The sequence below is a fragment of the Gobius niger genome (assembly GCF_951799975.1).
Source record: "Gobius niger genome assembly, chromosome: 4".
NCBI lineage: Eukaryota > Metazoa > Chordata > Actinopteri > Gobiiformes > Gobiidae > Gobius > Gobius niger.
The window spans coordinates 20,452,885-20,468,840 of NC_136855.1; positions in this window are offsets into that span (position 1 = coordinate 20,452,885).

The window sequence follows — 15,956 nt, forward strand, 5'->3', positions numbered from 1 at the left end:
GGGCGTAGTAGCAAATTCTGGGCCCTGGGTATAAACTATCTTGGTGGCCCCGCTCATATTTTATGTTCTTTAACCAGTGACAATTTGACAGTGCAGTTCATTTATTTTCTATTATAACTTAATTATATATAGCCTAACCAGGTGAAAAAATAGGTCGACCTAAAAAAAAATGCTTATATACAAACACACGGATACCTAGTTTATGGTTTGTTTGTTTGTTTGTTTGTTTGTTTGTTTGTTTGTTTGTTTGCTCTTTTTAAAGGGGTGTCAAGGCCCTGAGTTTCATCCATCATTATTGTTTTTGCAAAATTCTGTCTAGCAACCATTGTATTTCAGCCCTGTTGTGTTAAAAAATATAGAAAGTACAATACAGAACTCTTTTTGGAGCACTTTTGAGGGCCCCCACCCTGCACTGGGCCCTGGGTACTCAGTACCCTTTACCCCCCCAGTCCGACGCTCATGTCGGCTGGGTTAAAGCTTTGATTAAGACCCGGATGTGGGATTGGAGGTGTCAACCCCTGTTACTTCAAAGAAGATAGGGGGACAATTCCCATTAGGGTTAGGGGTTAGGAAACTTTCACATGCACCTGTTTACATGCACAGATTTTTCCCCCCATATCTTCATTCTTCTGCCTTCTCCAAAAACATACTCTGAAATCAGTCCATCTTCTTCATTCCACTGTGCTATAGACCTATGGGGAATGCATGTTAACCTCATTCAGGCAGTTCAGCTCAAAAGCCTTCACCCACAACACCCTGAAGATTTCCCCGTCATTTTATGTAAAAAAGATTTTTTTTGGTCAATTTTATTGTGATAAATATTCTTTCATGTCTAAATAGTTTATATATTTTTTAAATAGCCGACGTATAATTAATAGGACTTTTCAGCCTGTCAATAACCGATATGCATTTTTCAGTGCATATCTCATGCAGTGTGTCTGTCTGTCTGCCTGTGGTCCAAATATAAACAACTTCTTGTCAGGCTCGAATAGCTTTGGACTTTGGAGAAATAACCTCCCCAGAATGCATTCAGAGGAGACTTGTTATTCAGTAGTCTCTTTGCAAACCCGACTATAACATCTATTTTTTAACCTCTCCTCCTCGCAGGTGCTCCCCTTGGAAATTAATTGCTTTTGAGTGAATTGACTTTTCAGTGCTAGCTTAAATCATGGCGTGCGCTTGCTAACCTATTTACCTGACCTGTTAGTTTCCCCGGGGACAGCGCGGCGCTCTCCCCTGCAGGACGACATTTTTCTTGCTGTTTCAAGAATCCTCTGCAGGAAAAAATAAAGGCATCAGCAGCAGCAAGCGCCACAATTTTCTTGCCAAGTTTCACAGCAATATCAGAGCCAACATTTTTCCCTTTAATTTTTAGAATCTTCAAAAAACATGGAAAACTCTCAACAAATATTCTTAGCGTCAACAGTCTCTTAACGTTCCCGTTCAGCTGTTGCCTGTCTGCACAGTGACAACCATAGTACAGAAGATTCTCTTCTTTACCTGCTGCATCACTCACAGAAAAAGGGATATCCCATGATTCCACACTTAACGTTATTAAAACTTGCTCTTTTGACAAAGCTGCACAAAATCATAACTTTTATCAGTGCAGTTCTGCAGTGGATTTTTTTTGTTATCTGAAAAATAGACTTTCGAAATGTGATTAATTACAATTAATCCCAGTTCGTTTTAATGTAACAAATTGGTCATTTTCAATACTAGGCCAAGTATTTGATCACATTTCATTTTCAAACGATTTCATCAAACTATGTGAAAAGCCAAACTACTTTTGGCGTTTTTGTAAAGCAAGTGCTCTGTCTTTCAGTTTATTTGTGCTCAAGAAACATGAACGTGTAAAAACATATAATGTCTTAATTAGTAAATTATCTTTTGATTAATCATGAGTTAAAGGGAGTTTAAAAATGTTAAAATTATGCATTTTCCTCCCCTACATGTTCCAGCAATGTCCTACTATAAGGTGTATAATGAGCTCAGACCACAACTGCCTCACTCAAAAAGTTGTAACTTCTGGTCGGAAGTGCCGTCATGCACAAGTCGTTTTCAAAAGTTCTATATTAAGCTCGTGCATGACGGCACTTCGGACCGAATTAACACCTTTTTGAGTGACAGTGCAGGATTTTAGAGGCAGTTGGTGAACAGGTCTGAGCTCATTCTACACATTAGGACAAAGTTGAAACATGTAGGGAGTGGAAAATACTTAATTTTAACATTTTTAAACTCCGTATACTGTAGTCCTTTTAATATAGAAGATGCAGTTACACGTATGACCTGTGGTGGCACTAGTGAGAGTAAAATGGCAAACTTGCATCTATCCCCTTTAAAGTGTTTACTTTGACAGCCTTTCATAAATAATGCAACTGTACTTATGTTTGTTGGACAGATGCCAGCATCTCTTTTGCATAACTGAATAATCTATGCCCGATCACAAAAAATCTGAAGCAAACTGTCAAAAAATGGTTATATACTGATACAATTGGTAGCATTATCCCATTTTTTAACGTCCTGCTGTTAGAGGAAAGACTGCACAGAAAACCAAACTCTCCTGTCCCTCTTCTGCCCATTCTTGTGCACACATAATTTGGATTTCTGTAGTTCCTTTTCCAATTTTATACAGTATATGTGCTTTAAATGTGATTGAATTCACAATAAATCTGAAACTGAAGCCACTAAACTAAGAGGTAATTTGTTAATTGAGAAGAGAGATTTTAAGACTCTGCCCAGTAGGTGCAAAATGTCAAACTGAAGCTTTGAAATAATCTGCCATCTGCTTTATCTGCAGTTTCACTAAAGCTTTCTCTCTCACTATAACGCTCTGGCTTTATTACAATATACCAGCCATATGTAAAGAGTATAAAAGTGTCAGTGCTCATGTAAAAGAGTGTCTATTATAATTCTTGTTTGCATAAAGTTTCAAAGCTGCATTTAGTGTGTGTGGGCACAGTCTCCTCTGTACGAATGCCTAAGCCTCTGGAGGTTATATGAATGGGCTCACTGTATTAATGAGCAGTTTGATGGGGGTTATATATGGGGCTTTGGTGGACATGCTCTCTCATATACCCCACAGGAAAAACGTCCATGATTGGGCCTAACTCACATGAGGTAGAAAGAGGAGGCCACCAGAGTTAAGATGGCTGTTTGGTATTATTAATGTTTATAATATTTATCGGCTCTAATGTTCATAGCATTGGTTTAATTCCCCTAAATCACATGGTCTAAAGTGACAACTACACTGACTCAATTTAAGCAATCGTCCTAAGAGTTTGGTGAGACAATGTTTATGTGATTAATTTCGTATTCCCTCATGCGCTGCACCAAAATAACATACAAAGCATTAATGATGGCATTTCATCAGCAAAGGCTTTCCCAGACTTCCAATCCCTGTGCTGTCCTCATAAACAATGTTTTTTTTTTTTTTTAGCTTTTAACCATGTTGTAACATTATTCCTTCATCAAATACATACAAGTCTTTCCCTTCATTCACGCAGCTTCTTCTTCTGCTGAAGTGCTTTGATTGTTTTTTTCTTGATTGTGTTGTAGAAACGGGTTCCACTGTTTGCACAACAACATCAAGAATTGTAGAATTGTCCATAAATCTTCACCAGCCCCAAGTCTGACCAGTTCTGCGCTCAAAGTGCCTTCATCATGACACCACATATTTGTGTGCAAATTGATGTTTGCTAAAAGGGAACACTTGTATTCAATGTTATGTGTCATTCCCATCACTGCCTGCATAGAGAGCTCCAGGCCTATTTGATATAATGACCAGCTCAGTCAGTCATTTTTCCATACATAAATATCATTTCAAATCGTAGTAACAAAGGTATGTCAATTTTAAACCGCTCCATTTTAAGTTGTCGTCTCCATATTAAATTACCTTGTTTTTATGCTTATATTTATGCTTCATGATAGCAGTAATACACACAGCTTTTTATTATCAAATTATTGCTGTTGTGAAAGCATCCTAATGATCTCTTTTTTTTCATTATCCGCTTTGTTGTAATCTCTTTTATGTTTTGTTTTTTAACACGTTGAGACTCTTTAAACTCTTCTCATAACAAGCTCAAACTCCTTGAGACCCATTTAGAGAAGTGTGTGCTCTCAAAAGTGACCAAGCATTGCAGTGTGTCTCTGTGGAGACATGATAATTGCAGAAAGAGCTGTAAATTGGCCTCCAGTCTCAAAATGTTTCTGCATTATACTGTGGACTAAAGTAAAATAGAAAATACTGAACAAAAGGTAGGCCTATATAAGCTTTTTTTCACATTAATTTAATAGAGCACACTTTGCCTTCTAAAAGCCCAATGCGGCTGAGTGTTTTAAAAGCCGGTGTTGACTGTTGAGGTAAGTGCTGCCTGTCAAACCTCCATGTTGTTGTTGCTGTGATTTGTCACAACAAACTGCTGCCTCAGTCAGAGAGAGGCCCACAGGTTAACAGTGTGCACAAAGTCAAGCATGCACAATACTGGAATACTATGAGTGACACTAATATGGATGCTGGTCCTTCCAACAGGGGACTGCAGCTGGTCTCTGGCCAATACTTACTATGTGTACGAACATATCTCTCCAACTACTGGAATATTTGGCAACAGTCCATCACTGATTTAGCAGAAAGTGTTTGATGCCCAAAGACCTGTGAACTCACCTTCAAAGTCTGAGCAATGTTGGGTCAGCCCAGGGCAGATGACAGCGGCATTTACCAGACACACTATGTCTAGACTTATAGATAAAGCAGACAGAGAGTTTCAAGCATCAAAGAGGCAATTCATGTCAAAGTAACACAGCCTTTACAGAGACTAATGTCAGAGCAATAAAAGCCGTACCTCTTTCTTATACACTGTGGGTGAGCCATGTCTCCCAACCAATAATGGAAACTTTGAGTTAATGAGAGCTTTTGGATAAAGCAGTACTGTAATATCCCAAGTGCTGTGCAAAACTTGTTTTACTTAATTTGTACAAACTCTCACCACGGAGTCATAAAAGAATATACAGTATCATTGGTACATTATCCATTAAACCTAATGGGCTTTGTGATTAGGAAGCTGATATTGAAATCCACATATCCAATAAAAAATCTAATATAGTTCTGCTGCATTTCATAATAGTGGAACTGTGAAAAACAGAAAAAGTAATTCAGCTTGAATATCTGCATACAAGTGAAGCAGTTTCAATCTAGTCAAAATAGTAACAGTGGTGAAAATATCATGTGCACAGAGACCTTTGAGACAGAGCTGCATCGCTGAGCTCACTGGAGCCCATCCCCCCTCCTTTTAGGACTCTTACACCACCGGGCTCACCAACAAACCTCAGCATCGCGGGTGATCCCTTGATTCTGCAGGCTTCTCCCTCCAGTCTGATGTACTCTCTCTCCTCCCTTAACTCCCTCCCTCTGCTTCCACCTGTGTTCACAAACTCAGTACCCTTCCCCATGGCATGTACATAGGGAGGAAAAATTGGTCTAAATTGGTCATAAAATGTGGTCTGATCTTTATTAAAATCACAAGAATGAAATGAACAGAGTTAAACAGTGTCTCCTTAAACTAATAGCACCCAAACATTTACATTTTATCATATTTTTACTGGCCATAACATGCAGACATTCAGAGGACAGCGTGGATTAAGTAAGTGAACCCTTTGATTGAGTGCTGGCTGACCTTATGGAAGCAATAACTTCAACCAGACATTTCCTGTAGTTGCAGACTAGACGTGCACAACAATCAGGATGAATCTAGGACCATTTGCCTCTTTACAAAACTGTTGCAATTCAGCGAGATTCCGGGGATGTCTGGTGTGAATGGCTATCTTGAGGTCATGCCACTGCATCTCAATCGGGTTTAGGTGAGGACTTTGACTGGGCCATTCCAGAATGTGTATTTAATTCTCCTGAGACCATTCTGAAGTGGATTTGCTTTTGTGCTCTGGGGTCATTGCCTTGTTGCAGCACACATCCTCTTTTGAGCTTCGGCTGTTAGACAGATGGCCTCAAGCTTTTCTACAAAATAAACTTGTGAATTCATTTTTACATTGATGATGTTCAGGCCCTGAGGCAGCAAAACAGCCCCACACCATGATGCTCCCTGCACCATACTTCACAGTGGGGATACGGTTTTGATGTTGGTGCGCTCTTCCACTTTTCCTCCACATGAAATTGTGTGTTTCTCCCAAAAAAATCAGCTTTGGTTTTATCAGTCCACAAAATATTTTGCCATTAGTGCTGTGGAGCATCCTGCTCTTTCGCGAACTTCAAACATGCAGCAATATTTATTTTAGAAAGCAGTGGCTCCCTCCGTGACGTTCTTCCATGAACCCCATTCTTGTTCAATGTTTTACGTATTGTAGATGTGTCACCAGAGATGTTGGCATGTACCAGTGATGTCAGTGTCATTAGCTATCACTCTAGGGTTCTTTTTTTACCTCAGTGAGTATTCTGCACAGTGCTCTTGGAGTCATCTTTACAGGGCGGCCAGTCCTTGGAAGTGAAGCAACAGTGGCAAACGGCCTCCATTTGTAGACAATTTTTCTAACTGTCGATTTATGAACATCAAGCCTTTTAAAGACGGTTCTGTGACCCTTCTCCAGCTTTATACAAATCAACAATTATTGATCGTAGATCTTCAAACAGCTCTTTTGAGCGAGGCATGGTGCACATCAGACAATGCTTCTCAACAAGAGACAATTCGTAACCAATGTGTGTTTATTAGTGGCAAGGGCAGCTTTAAGCCACACCTCAGTGATTGGACATAGATTGGCTCACACAAATGTCTGCATAAATTTGTCTTATTAGCTCTTGGAGCATCCTTATCCAAGAGGTGTACACACTTCCTTGCTGTCCTGTGAATGTTTACATGTTATGGCCAATAAAAATATGATAACATGTAATTGTATGGGTGGTATTAGTTTAAGCAGGCACTGTTTATTCATTCTTGTGATTTTAATAAAGAGCAGACCACATTTTATGACCAATTTAGGTATGTATATTTGCTTAGATGTTGTTCACTCTAGCCTTGACTATTTCAATTCTCAATATGTACTTTCTATAGTATTGACAATAAAGCTTTGATCTTTGGAAGGAATGATCTTTAGTGGAAAAGCTGAATTGATTGCAGTCCGGTGAGGCTTTCTGGTAATTGAACACAGAGAAGCACCACCTCATGACACAGTGGAGGGAAACTGTTTTGAGTTCTTATTAAGGAGACAGACTGAATCTATGGCAGAATTACTCAAATGAAAGTGCACGACCAGGCATGTTTTTCATGATAAAGTACTTCATAAAATGGTTAAACGCCTCCAAAAAGTCCTTTTAAAGCACTCTTGTCTTGAATGGAAAACGTAAACCGAATCTGCACCTTGTTGCTTGTGTTCATTATTTCTTTTATACTTTATTGTTAGAAAATGCCTCTTCATATCGCTTCATAAATGGTAACAGTGTTTGCCCTGGAGGAACAATTCACTAAAATACTTTAGTAGCTCTTTAGGCTTTACAGAAAATTACTTTTGGACTCAATTTGCCCCTTTTCTCTGTTCTTAGATTTGATTTTCACAAACCATTTAAAAAGACTGCAGGACAGGTTTCACTACATCAATTTTCTTAAAAATAATTATTGTTGCATAGTTTTCTTGGATCCTGACTTCGACTTGTGTCTGTTGCAGTTTTGATTGGCTTTCCCTGGACCTCGGTGTTGACCTGGCACTCAAATGACACCCTTGAATAATTCCAATTAATGTCCCGTCTCTCAGGGGGAAGTCTAATTACTTTTGGGCCGACTCACGCTCTGGAGACGGCTTGACTGCGTTCCTGCGAGCTTCCCTTCCAGTAAATAAGAACACAATTAACTTAACCTTTCCATTTTCGCTCATTTGGAGGGTTTATCCTGTAGCATGCATGTTTTTAGCAGGCAGGCTCCTCAAAGACTCGCTGGTGTGGTGCACAAGAACAGTGTCCATGTCGGGCTGTGCTCATTATCTGCTAAGCGTATTCATCGCGGCGATTCAGGCAAAAGGGCGAGGTCTACAGCAGATTTACTCTCACACCGAGCGGAGAAACGCACACAAATGTATGGTCTCGAATGCTTTATTTTGATGTGAGCAAAGAGAGAAAACGAAACATATGAAAACTGTGCATGGAATATATGGAGTGAATCAAAATGGCCTTGTTCAGGGAGTTATTATGAAGAGCAGACTCAGCCGTGATTTACAACCGATCTCAGGTTGTCAAGGAAGAATGAATGAGAAACAAGAAGTCTGGCATTAATGGCCACTAAAACCTTCAAGAAAATACATAAGTAGCTGCTTTTTGCTAAATATACCAGAGAGGTTGTCTCAGCGACTCTTTAGTTTAACACTAATGAAGCCTAGGCGTTAATTCAACCTGGGAGACTAAATTCAGCATCACATACCTCCAGCCAATGATCACTTCCGAGAGGGCCACACCTCCACCTCAGCTATCAGCGTAAGAGGCGCACCTCCATAGCAGCCAATCATCGCCCTCGGTCCCGCTTTTAAGCCCCAGCAATCATGGTTCGTTCGCTTCCCAACTGTGCTGCGACCCGCCTCCACCCCATCTCCGCCTCTCCCATCCATGGCTTCTACCTGCTGCAGCTTCACGGGTCTCCATACCACCACCAGTGTCCAGGCTACGGGGGAAGACATCCCTAACTATAAGCTGTTCATCCATACTGACCTTCATACATCGATGTCTACCGCCGGGGTCTGATCGCCAAAACTAATATACATGTCAATAAATGTTCCTAATCGCTGCTTTTGTCTGTTTGAGTCTACCCAGGTTGAAAAACTTTGCAGCATATCAAGATATATTGTTAATAAGAGATATAATGATAGTATCAGATCTCTGCTATATAACCACTGTATGACTTTGGGCTTTGTCAGCTTGATTTTCTCAAGGCACATCTTTCTAGTTTATTCTTCAATGGCTATAGAAAAAGGCTATAGTTTCCCTATTTCACAAGTTTTCGTATTCAAATTGTGGTTAAGCTTAATCTTTTCTCATTGTACCCAAAAGCAGGGAGGTAATAACTTCCGGGAGCCTTTAGAATGAGAGCTGACAGCGGCCCATTCATAACGTTAAAGCGGGAACAAAAGTGTCAAAAAAGAGAAAAGAAAAGCTCAAGGTTATGTCTTTGTCTGAGCTGTAACCTTTTCTCCACCATTAGCTCTTCACAGTGTTTGCTTTTCATGTCCTCTGTATTGTTTCACAATTATGTCCTTTGACAGACTGAATAATAATAATGCCCTGGTGGGTTTATAAAAACATCCTGAAAATTAATATGTGGTTTCATCTCCAACGTGACACAAAACAACAACAAAGTGTTTTCAAAACATTTTTATTTGTCGTTGACTTTGTGATTGTTGTACACAATCAAAAGTAAATGTGGCACCTTTGGTGATAAAATGTCCAAAACAAAGCTACAGAAGGTTAGGTCTTGTAAACATTTTGACTCTTTTATGAATATAAAACAATTGCGGGGAACACCTTTTTTCTCTTTGTATAAATAAAGTATAATAAATTGTATTTGTATTTGTATAATAAAGTAACAATACTTTTGCTTTACAGTTACAGAATAGAATCATTCTTCCACATCTAACCTTTCAAAAACAAGAAACTAAAGAGTTGATAATGTGTGAAGCCTGACCTCTTCTCACCATCTCTATAATGTGGCTCTATTTTCTGCAGAGACACAAAGCCCAGGGACAGGACTGTAATCCCCTGTGTTTTGATCACAGTGTCGAGTCTGTGAGGCATAGAATGGATGAAAGCACAAACATTTTTTTCTGCTTTTTGTTTGTGCTTTTGGCTTTTCCCACCAAAAGAAAATATGGCCATCATGCCAAAACAGGGTGTGAATTATTATATTCAGTTCAGACAAATAGCCGTATCCTAATAGTTTCAACCACATTATGATTTTAACGGACTGACTATAGGTTTTGACATAAAAAACATGCCTTGATACCTTGATGTGTGTAAGCTATATGGTTCATTTTGCCGATAATGTCATGTTTGAGGAAGGGCGTAGGCCCAAAACGTTACATGTGGTGTAAGTAATAAATACTTTTTTCTGGGAGCCACTTAGTTGTGCGGACTTTTTTCTCTTTTTCATTTTGCCGATAAAGCATAACATTTTAAAGACAGACTAGTTTGGATCTGAGCATAACTTCAGCTTTAATGGTGGTCACAGTTGGTCGTGGTTAATATCTTTTCTAAATGGTCAAGGAAAGAAGTGAACTGACAACAGATTAAGTGCATACAACAGTTTATAAGAATTCTAGCTATTTTACCAAAACATAATTAACATATGTATTTTTAGTTTTCTCCGTAAAACCACAACTTAGTTTTCCTTTCTTTACATTTTTTGTGAAGTTTATTATTTGGCTCTATCATGGCAGAGGATGTAACATAAGGACAGAAAAGGTAAACGTTCCATATCAGTCACTGTGCAAACAGTGGCGGAGCAAGGGTACCGCGGCCCCAAGCAGGAATGTCAGTAGGGGGCCCTCTGGCGGCTGTTTTGTGCTCTGTGACAAGGGTTGGTGATATTTGCATGCCAAACAATGAAGGCTGCTAAAAGAAAGTACTTCAGAGACATACAACTTCTCCTCCTTCCTCCTCTTTATTCTCCTTTTCTTTTCTTTTGGTGCCAAAAGCATAACTTCTCCACATTTTGTCGGAGCTGTGTCTGTGTCTGTCAACACTTGCGCTCTCTCTCTCTCTCTCTCCCTCTCTCTCTCTCTCTCTCTCTCCCTCCTTCTCCTCTGAGAAACAAGTGTGGGAGGGGCTGGGCTCATGGGGCCCTTTCAGGAAATATGCAACGGCCAATTGTCATTGCACCTTGCTGCTGCAGTGACTATATTCTCTTGGTCGTTTCTGTCAAATTTATTGGCCCTCTGGGGGCCCCTACTGGCTTGGAGGCCCCAGGCAGCTGCCTGCCTTGCCTAATAGCAAGCTACGCCTGCATGCAAACATGCTGTACATAAGGGCCATGAGCAAGTCCCAGTTCCCCTATCCTTTTCTTCATAAAATTGCCAGGCCACTAATTAAAACTATGATTAATTTTCACCTAATTATCTGATCAAACTAATTATAAAAGAATTACTAACATAACAAAACCTGTCTCCAAACTATAACACTGCATCGGAGCTTGTATGTTTAGCAGGTGGCAATGATCACCAAAATTAGACCAGTGATCCAGTCTGGCCATGAATACTACAGTATACATACGTACCACTCATGATAACATTCTGCAAAAAAAAAATCACTTGGAGGGATTTTTTTTATTTTTTTTATCTGTCTTCAAATGTGCAGTTACAGCTGAGTCTGGGAGGAAATCATTACAAACCGAATCCTCCTCCTTATTTTCCCTTCAGCGCTGAAACGATTCAGTTCCCCTGCCACCCACTGGCACCATTCAGAGCCTCATTACGCACTGTGAAGACTATGTACAACTGCGTGTTAGAAAAATACACGAAGAAGACGCCATTGAATTACCATAACATTTAAGCAATAAGTAGTTTTGTGATATTTGCACAGAGTAAGTAAGCCAACAACGTATTTGGTTCAGATAGGGATGCTGGTCTTCAGTGCTTAATTAAGTGACTTTCATTTACGATGGCTGAAAGTGAATTAGCCGTATGTCTCAGTGCATTAAATACAGGAGCCTCACTTCCCAGAGGGTGAGAAGAAAAAGGAAAAGGTGTAAAAATGTGTTGATTTCATGCTACATTGATGTCTGACAACATTTTTCTCCACCTTTTTTTGACTGATCTTTGCCAATGTCGCAATTGAAATAAGATCTGTGTGTCTCCCTATTACGGTTTTTCTCTTGTCAACCATTTTTGTAGACCTATAATCTCTCCAGAGAGCTTTTTTAAACACTTTCAGTTTTTTTTTCCTTTTGGGAGACATTAAGTTATAATCAGTTTCTCACAATAACTTTAAAACGTCTTGCACTTCTTGAGAACAAAAGAGTCCCGAGGGAGGGAATATAGAAAGTTGCAGCCATTTACTATAAGAAACATTCCTATAGTTTTAATGCCTCTGCAGCCCCGTGGAGCCTTATCTCTTGAAATCCAAAGAAAGTAGTTGTCAGGTGATGAGCAGCGGCAAACTGCACAGTCCCACTGGCTTTCCCAGCAGGTTGGAACAAAAAGGCCTGAAATATGCGAGTGCAGAAAAGAATTTGTTTTGGACAGAGGCAGGATCTGGTCACAACATTGCTCTGTCTTGACGAGTTTCACTGTTGCAATATTGTATGTTTCAAGATACAATAAATAACAATGTCTCTCCGCTGTCGTAGCACAGCCAACGCAGTCACAAAATGAACAATTGCAATTCCCTATAGAGGCACACTTTTTGTATTTTATTTCTTTCTTTGACCATTGTTATTCTCCTCCCACACAGCAATCTTTTCATGTGAACAACATATTTCTCACAAAGTCAATGAACACAAAAGAACCATTTGCGCTTTGCTGTGACCAAGCAGAATAAAAACCACAAGAAAATAATAAAGAATAAAAAAGGGGTTCAGTAGAGCTAGGAAAGTGATTTTTATCTTCAGTAATATTGATATATATTCAAGTGATTTATGGAAACTATAGGTTTCCGTCTCATTACTTTTTACTGTTGTTATTTTTTGACCATTCAAAAAGGTGGAACAACATTGTTTGAAGGTTCATTGCTCTGGCATCAGTCCTGAATTCACTTCACTTGAAACCTAAGGTTAAACAAGCAGTCGATATGCATTTGTTAGCCTTTTTTTGGGGGGGTTGCATTTAGTGTTTGGCAAGACACTTCACCAACATTACCATAAGTAAGTAAGTAAGTAAGTAAGTAAGTAAGTAAGTAAGTAAGTAAGTAAGTAAGTAAGTAGGCTAAGTAAGTAAGTAAGTAAGTAAGTAAGTAAGTAAGTAAGTAGGCTAAGTAAGTAAGTAAGTAAGTAAGTAAGTAAGTAAGTAGGCTAAATAAGTAAGTAAGTAAGTAAGTAAGTAAGTAAGTAAGTAAGTAAGTAAGTAAGTAAGTAAGTAGGCTAAATAAGTAAGTAGGTGGCCAAGTAAGTAGGCTAAGTTAGTAGGCTAATTAGGAAGTAAGTAAGTGACATTTATTTATATAGCACCTTTTCCCAGACAAAAAGCCACCAAGTGCCACAACACAGTTAAAAAAATAAGAAGATTGTGTGTAATACACAATATAAAAGGCCAAGACGTCACAAAATCATAGCAACCCAAGAGTGGCTTAAAAGCCTGAACAAATAAATGAGTCTTAAGTTTGTTTTGAAGGTGTCAACAGAGTCAGTTGAGTGCGTAAGAATGGGCGTAAGATTGTTCCAAAGCCTGGGAGTAACAGCAGATTCTGATCCACAGACCTCAGAGCCTGGACAGAGGCGTAAGGCTCTAATGCTGGATCAGATCATTCATGTAGGAAGGAGTCTGACCATGCAAGGCTCTGAAAGCTAGAACCAGAATGTTAAACTTGATCCTATAGCACAATGGCAGCCAATGAAGTTCTTTTAGAATAGGGGATATTTGAGTCCTCCTATTTGTACGGGCCAGGATTCTCGCTGCAGAGTTTTGCACTAATTACGAGAAAGCTCCTTCTTGTTCAGACATGAAAACAAACCATTATATACCATGCTCTATCCAACCTCCCCAATTGCTACAAAATTGCTATGTTGTGTCAGAAATGTAAAGAGTTGTTTATGTTTTGTAATGCATTTTTCCAGAGAGAATATTCAGTGCAGAGGCCGGACCCTTCTTCCAAATGCAGTCATCTCCCATGATGAGCGGAAAATGTTGTTCCCAAAAGTGACCTTCTCTAACATAGCCGTTACAGCCCAAAAGTGTCACATTCTGGACCGCTTTTTGCATCTGACAAAACTTGGAGCAGGGCTTGCATTAGTTGCCATGGCGACAGTGGGGACACTTTTTGCCTGTAAGCGTGATGGTTTATTCTAGTTGACAGCTCGGCAATTTCTTTCTGCCTCAACACTCAAGTGAGTCACCTGCTCAACTGGGCAGGTTGGGGATCACTTCTTGTTAGCGCTCCACTGCACTGCTATAGCGGGTGTTCTGTTTTCCTCTGCTAGCCTCACACACATAAACTCTGCATTGTATTACTATTGATTTTGCTCTGTCCAGTAAAAGGCAGGGGCCAGAGTTTGTGAAGCGTCGCCCTGTTGTCAAATAACTCAGTGTTAGTGTCATGTTTTTGTATTTAACTAAATTTGCACTCTCCTGCAAACTCCTTATAATTTAATAGTTGGTACGATTTTAAGGCAAGCAGTTGTTTATAGAGCTAATGACTAAACCGATAGCTCTCTTCAGCAGGTACGGGGTTTCATCCCAGGATCCCCCCCCCCCCCCCCCCGTATTCTGCCTTTAGTGAAATTTTTGTGTCCATTTTTGTAGTCTGTTTCTCAGATTGCCTTGCCACAGGAATAGATATTGAGAGATTGCAAAGCATGCCAACTGAGACATTGATGAAAATGAAAGCCCTCACTGGCTGCCATAATTGAATCAACCGCTGTCTTTGGATCAGCAACTCTGTTTCTGTCCTGCAAATATCCTCTCATAGTCAAATGTTTGCTCTCTTCATGTGCGGCATCACTGCAGCTTATTTTCTCATCTAAAAACTAAAATAAAAAAGTAAGCTTTGATGTTTGTGTGTCAATGTTGATATAGTGATCAATACAAATAAGTGTATAAGTGTGAAAACTAGCTCAGCTCATCTAACGCAGCCGGGCACCTTTCTCTCTTTTGAAACAAAAACACTTTAATAACAAGATAATTCCTCTTGGAGACAGTACACACACCTATCATTTGATATATTTACTTCTGGTCATCAATTTCATAATCATTTATAACGGGGGGCCTTTCTGTGTGGGAATTGCATGTTTTCCCCAGGTCTGCGATGCAGTGTGCAGCACTGCAGCTGCAGCCCGGGTCGTCCAGTGGCGTCGAGGGATGGGCCAAATGCAGAGGACAAATTTCGTTGCAGTTCATAATGACAAATAAAGCACCTTTGAAATCATCTTTTTCTTGGTTATAATATGGAAAATGGGCTCCAAATTGAATATCCTTGTTATTATACCTACAGCGTTTTATTTAAATCCTATTGCCTTGCTATTGCAGCGCTGTAAAGTAAAGGGTGAGCAACAATTACACAGTAGCTTCAACTGAAAAATTGTATTGCTGCTTATTTATTTATGAGAATTAATGGGAATATATGGGAATTAATGAGAACCAACAGGGAATAAATAGAGCCGAAAGTTTCTTTGTTATAGACAGATAGATATGAACTGCAGCACATGTTTTTATTTGATAGTTATACATTGAAATATCTATCACAGTAGAGAAGCACCATGTCTGAGCATCAGTGTTTGAAGAGGTCAGTTTGAGGTGTGTAGCCAATACAAAGAAGGGCTTTTGTTTGCATCTTGCGTATATTCACCAAGCACATGCAGTATCACAATAAATGGTAAATTGTTTTAAGAATCTGTGCCATGGGTCAGTCTGTATAATTTAGGTTTGTCGTATTTAATGCAGATCTGTGTCAGACACAGGTGTCTACTGTTCCCTTCTCGCACAGTATTGGTCATTTGTCATGATCTGAGTTAAAGATGAAGATAAAACTCCTTCTCACTCCTACTAAACTAAGGCCAGAACAGCATGAAAAAAAATTACAGTTACTCAAACCAACATTATACAGATACAGATGTACTTGAGTGAATCCTTCCTTTGAGGCAGTTTTCCATCGAACCACATTAATCTGTTTAAAAGCCAAGTGTTGTAGGAGGAGCAAGAATGTTAACAGGAAGTGGTCCGTGTTGTGCTGAATACCTGAGTACTGTGCTGCAGTCTCAGTGTGCAGCCGATGATCCATCACTGACTGGAGTGGCTATATCAATCTGCGCATCTCATCTATGGGATACCCT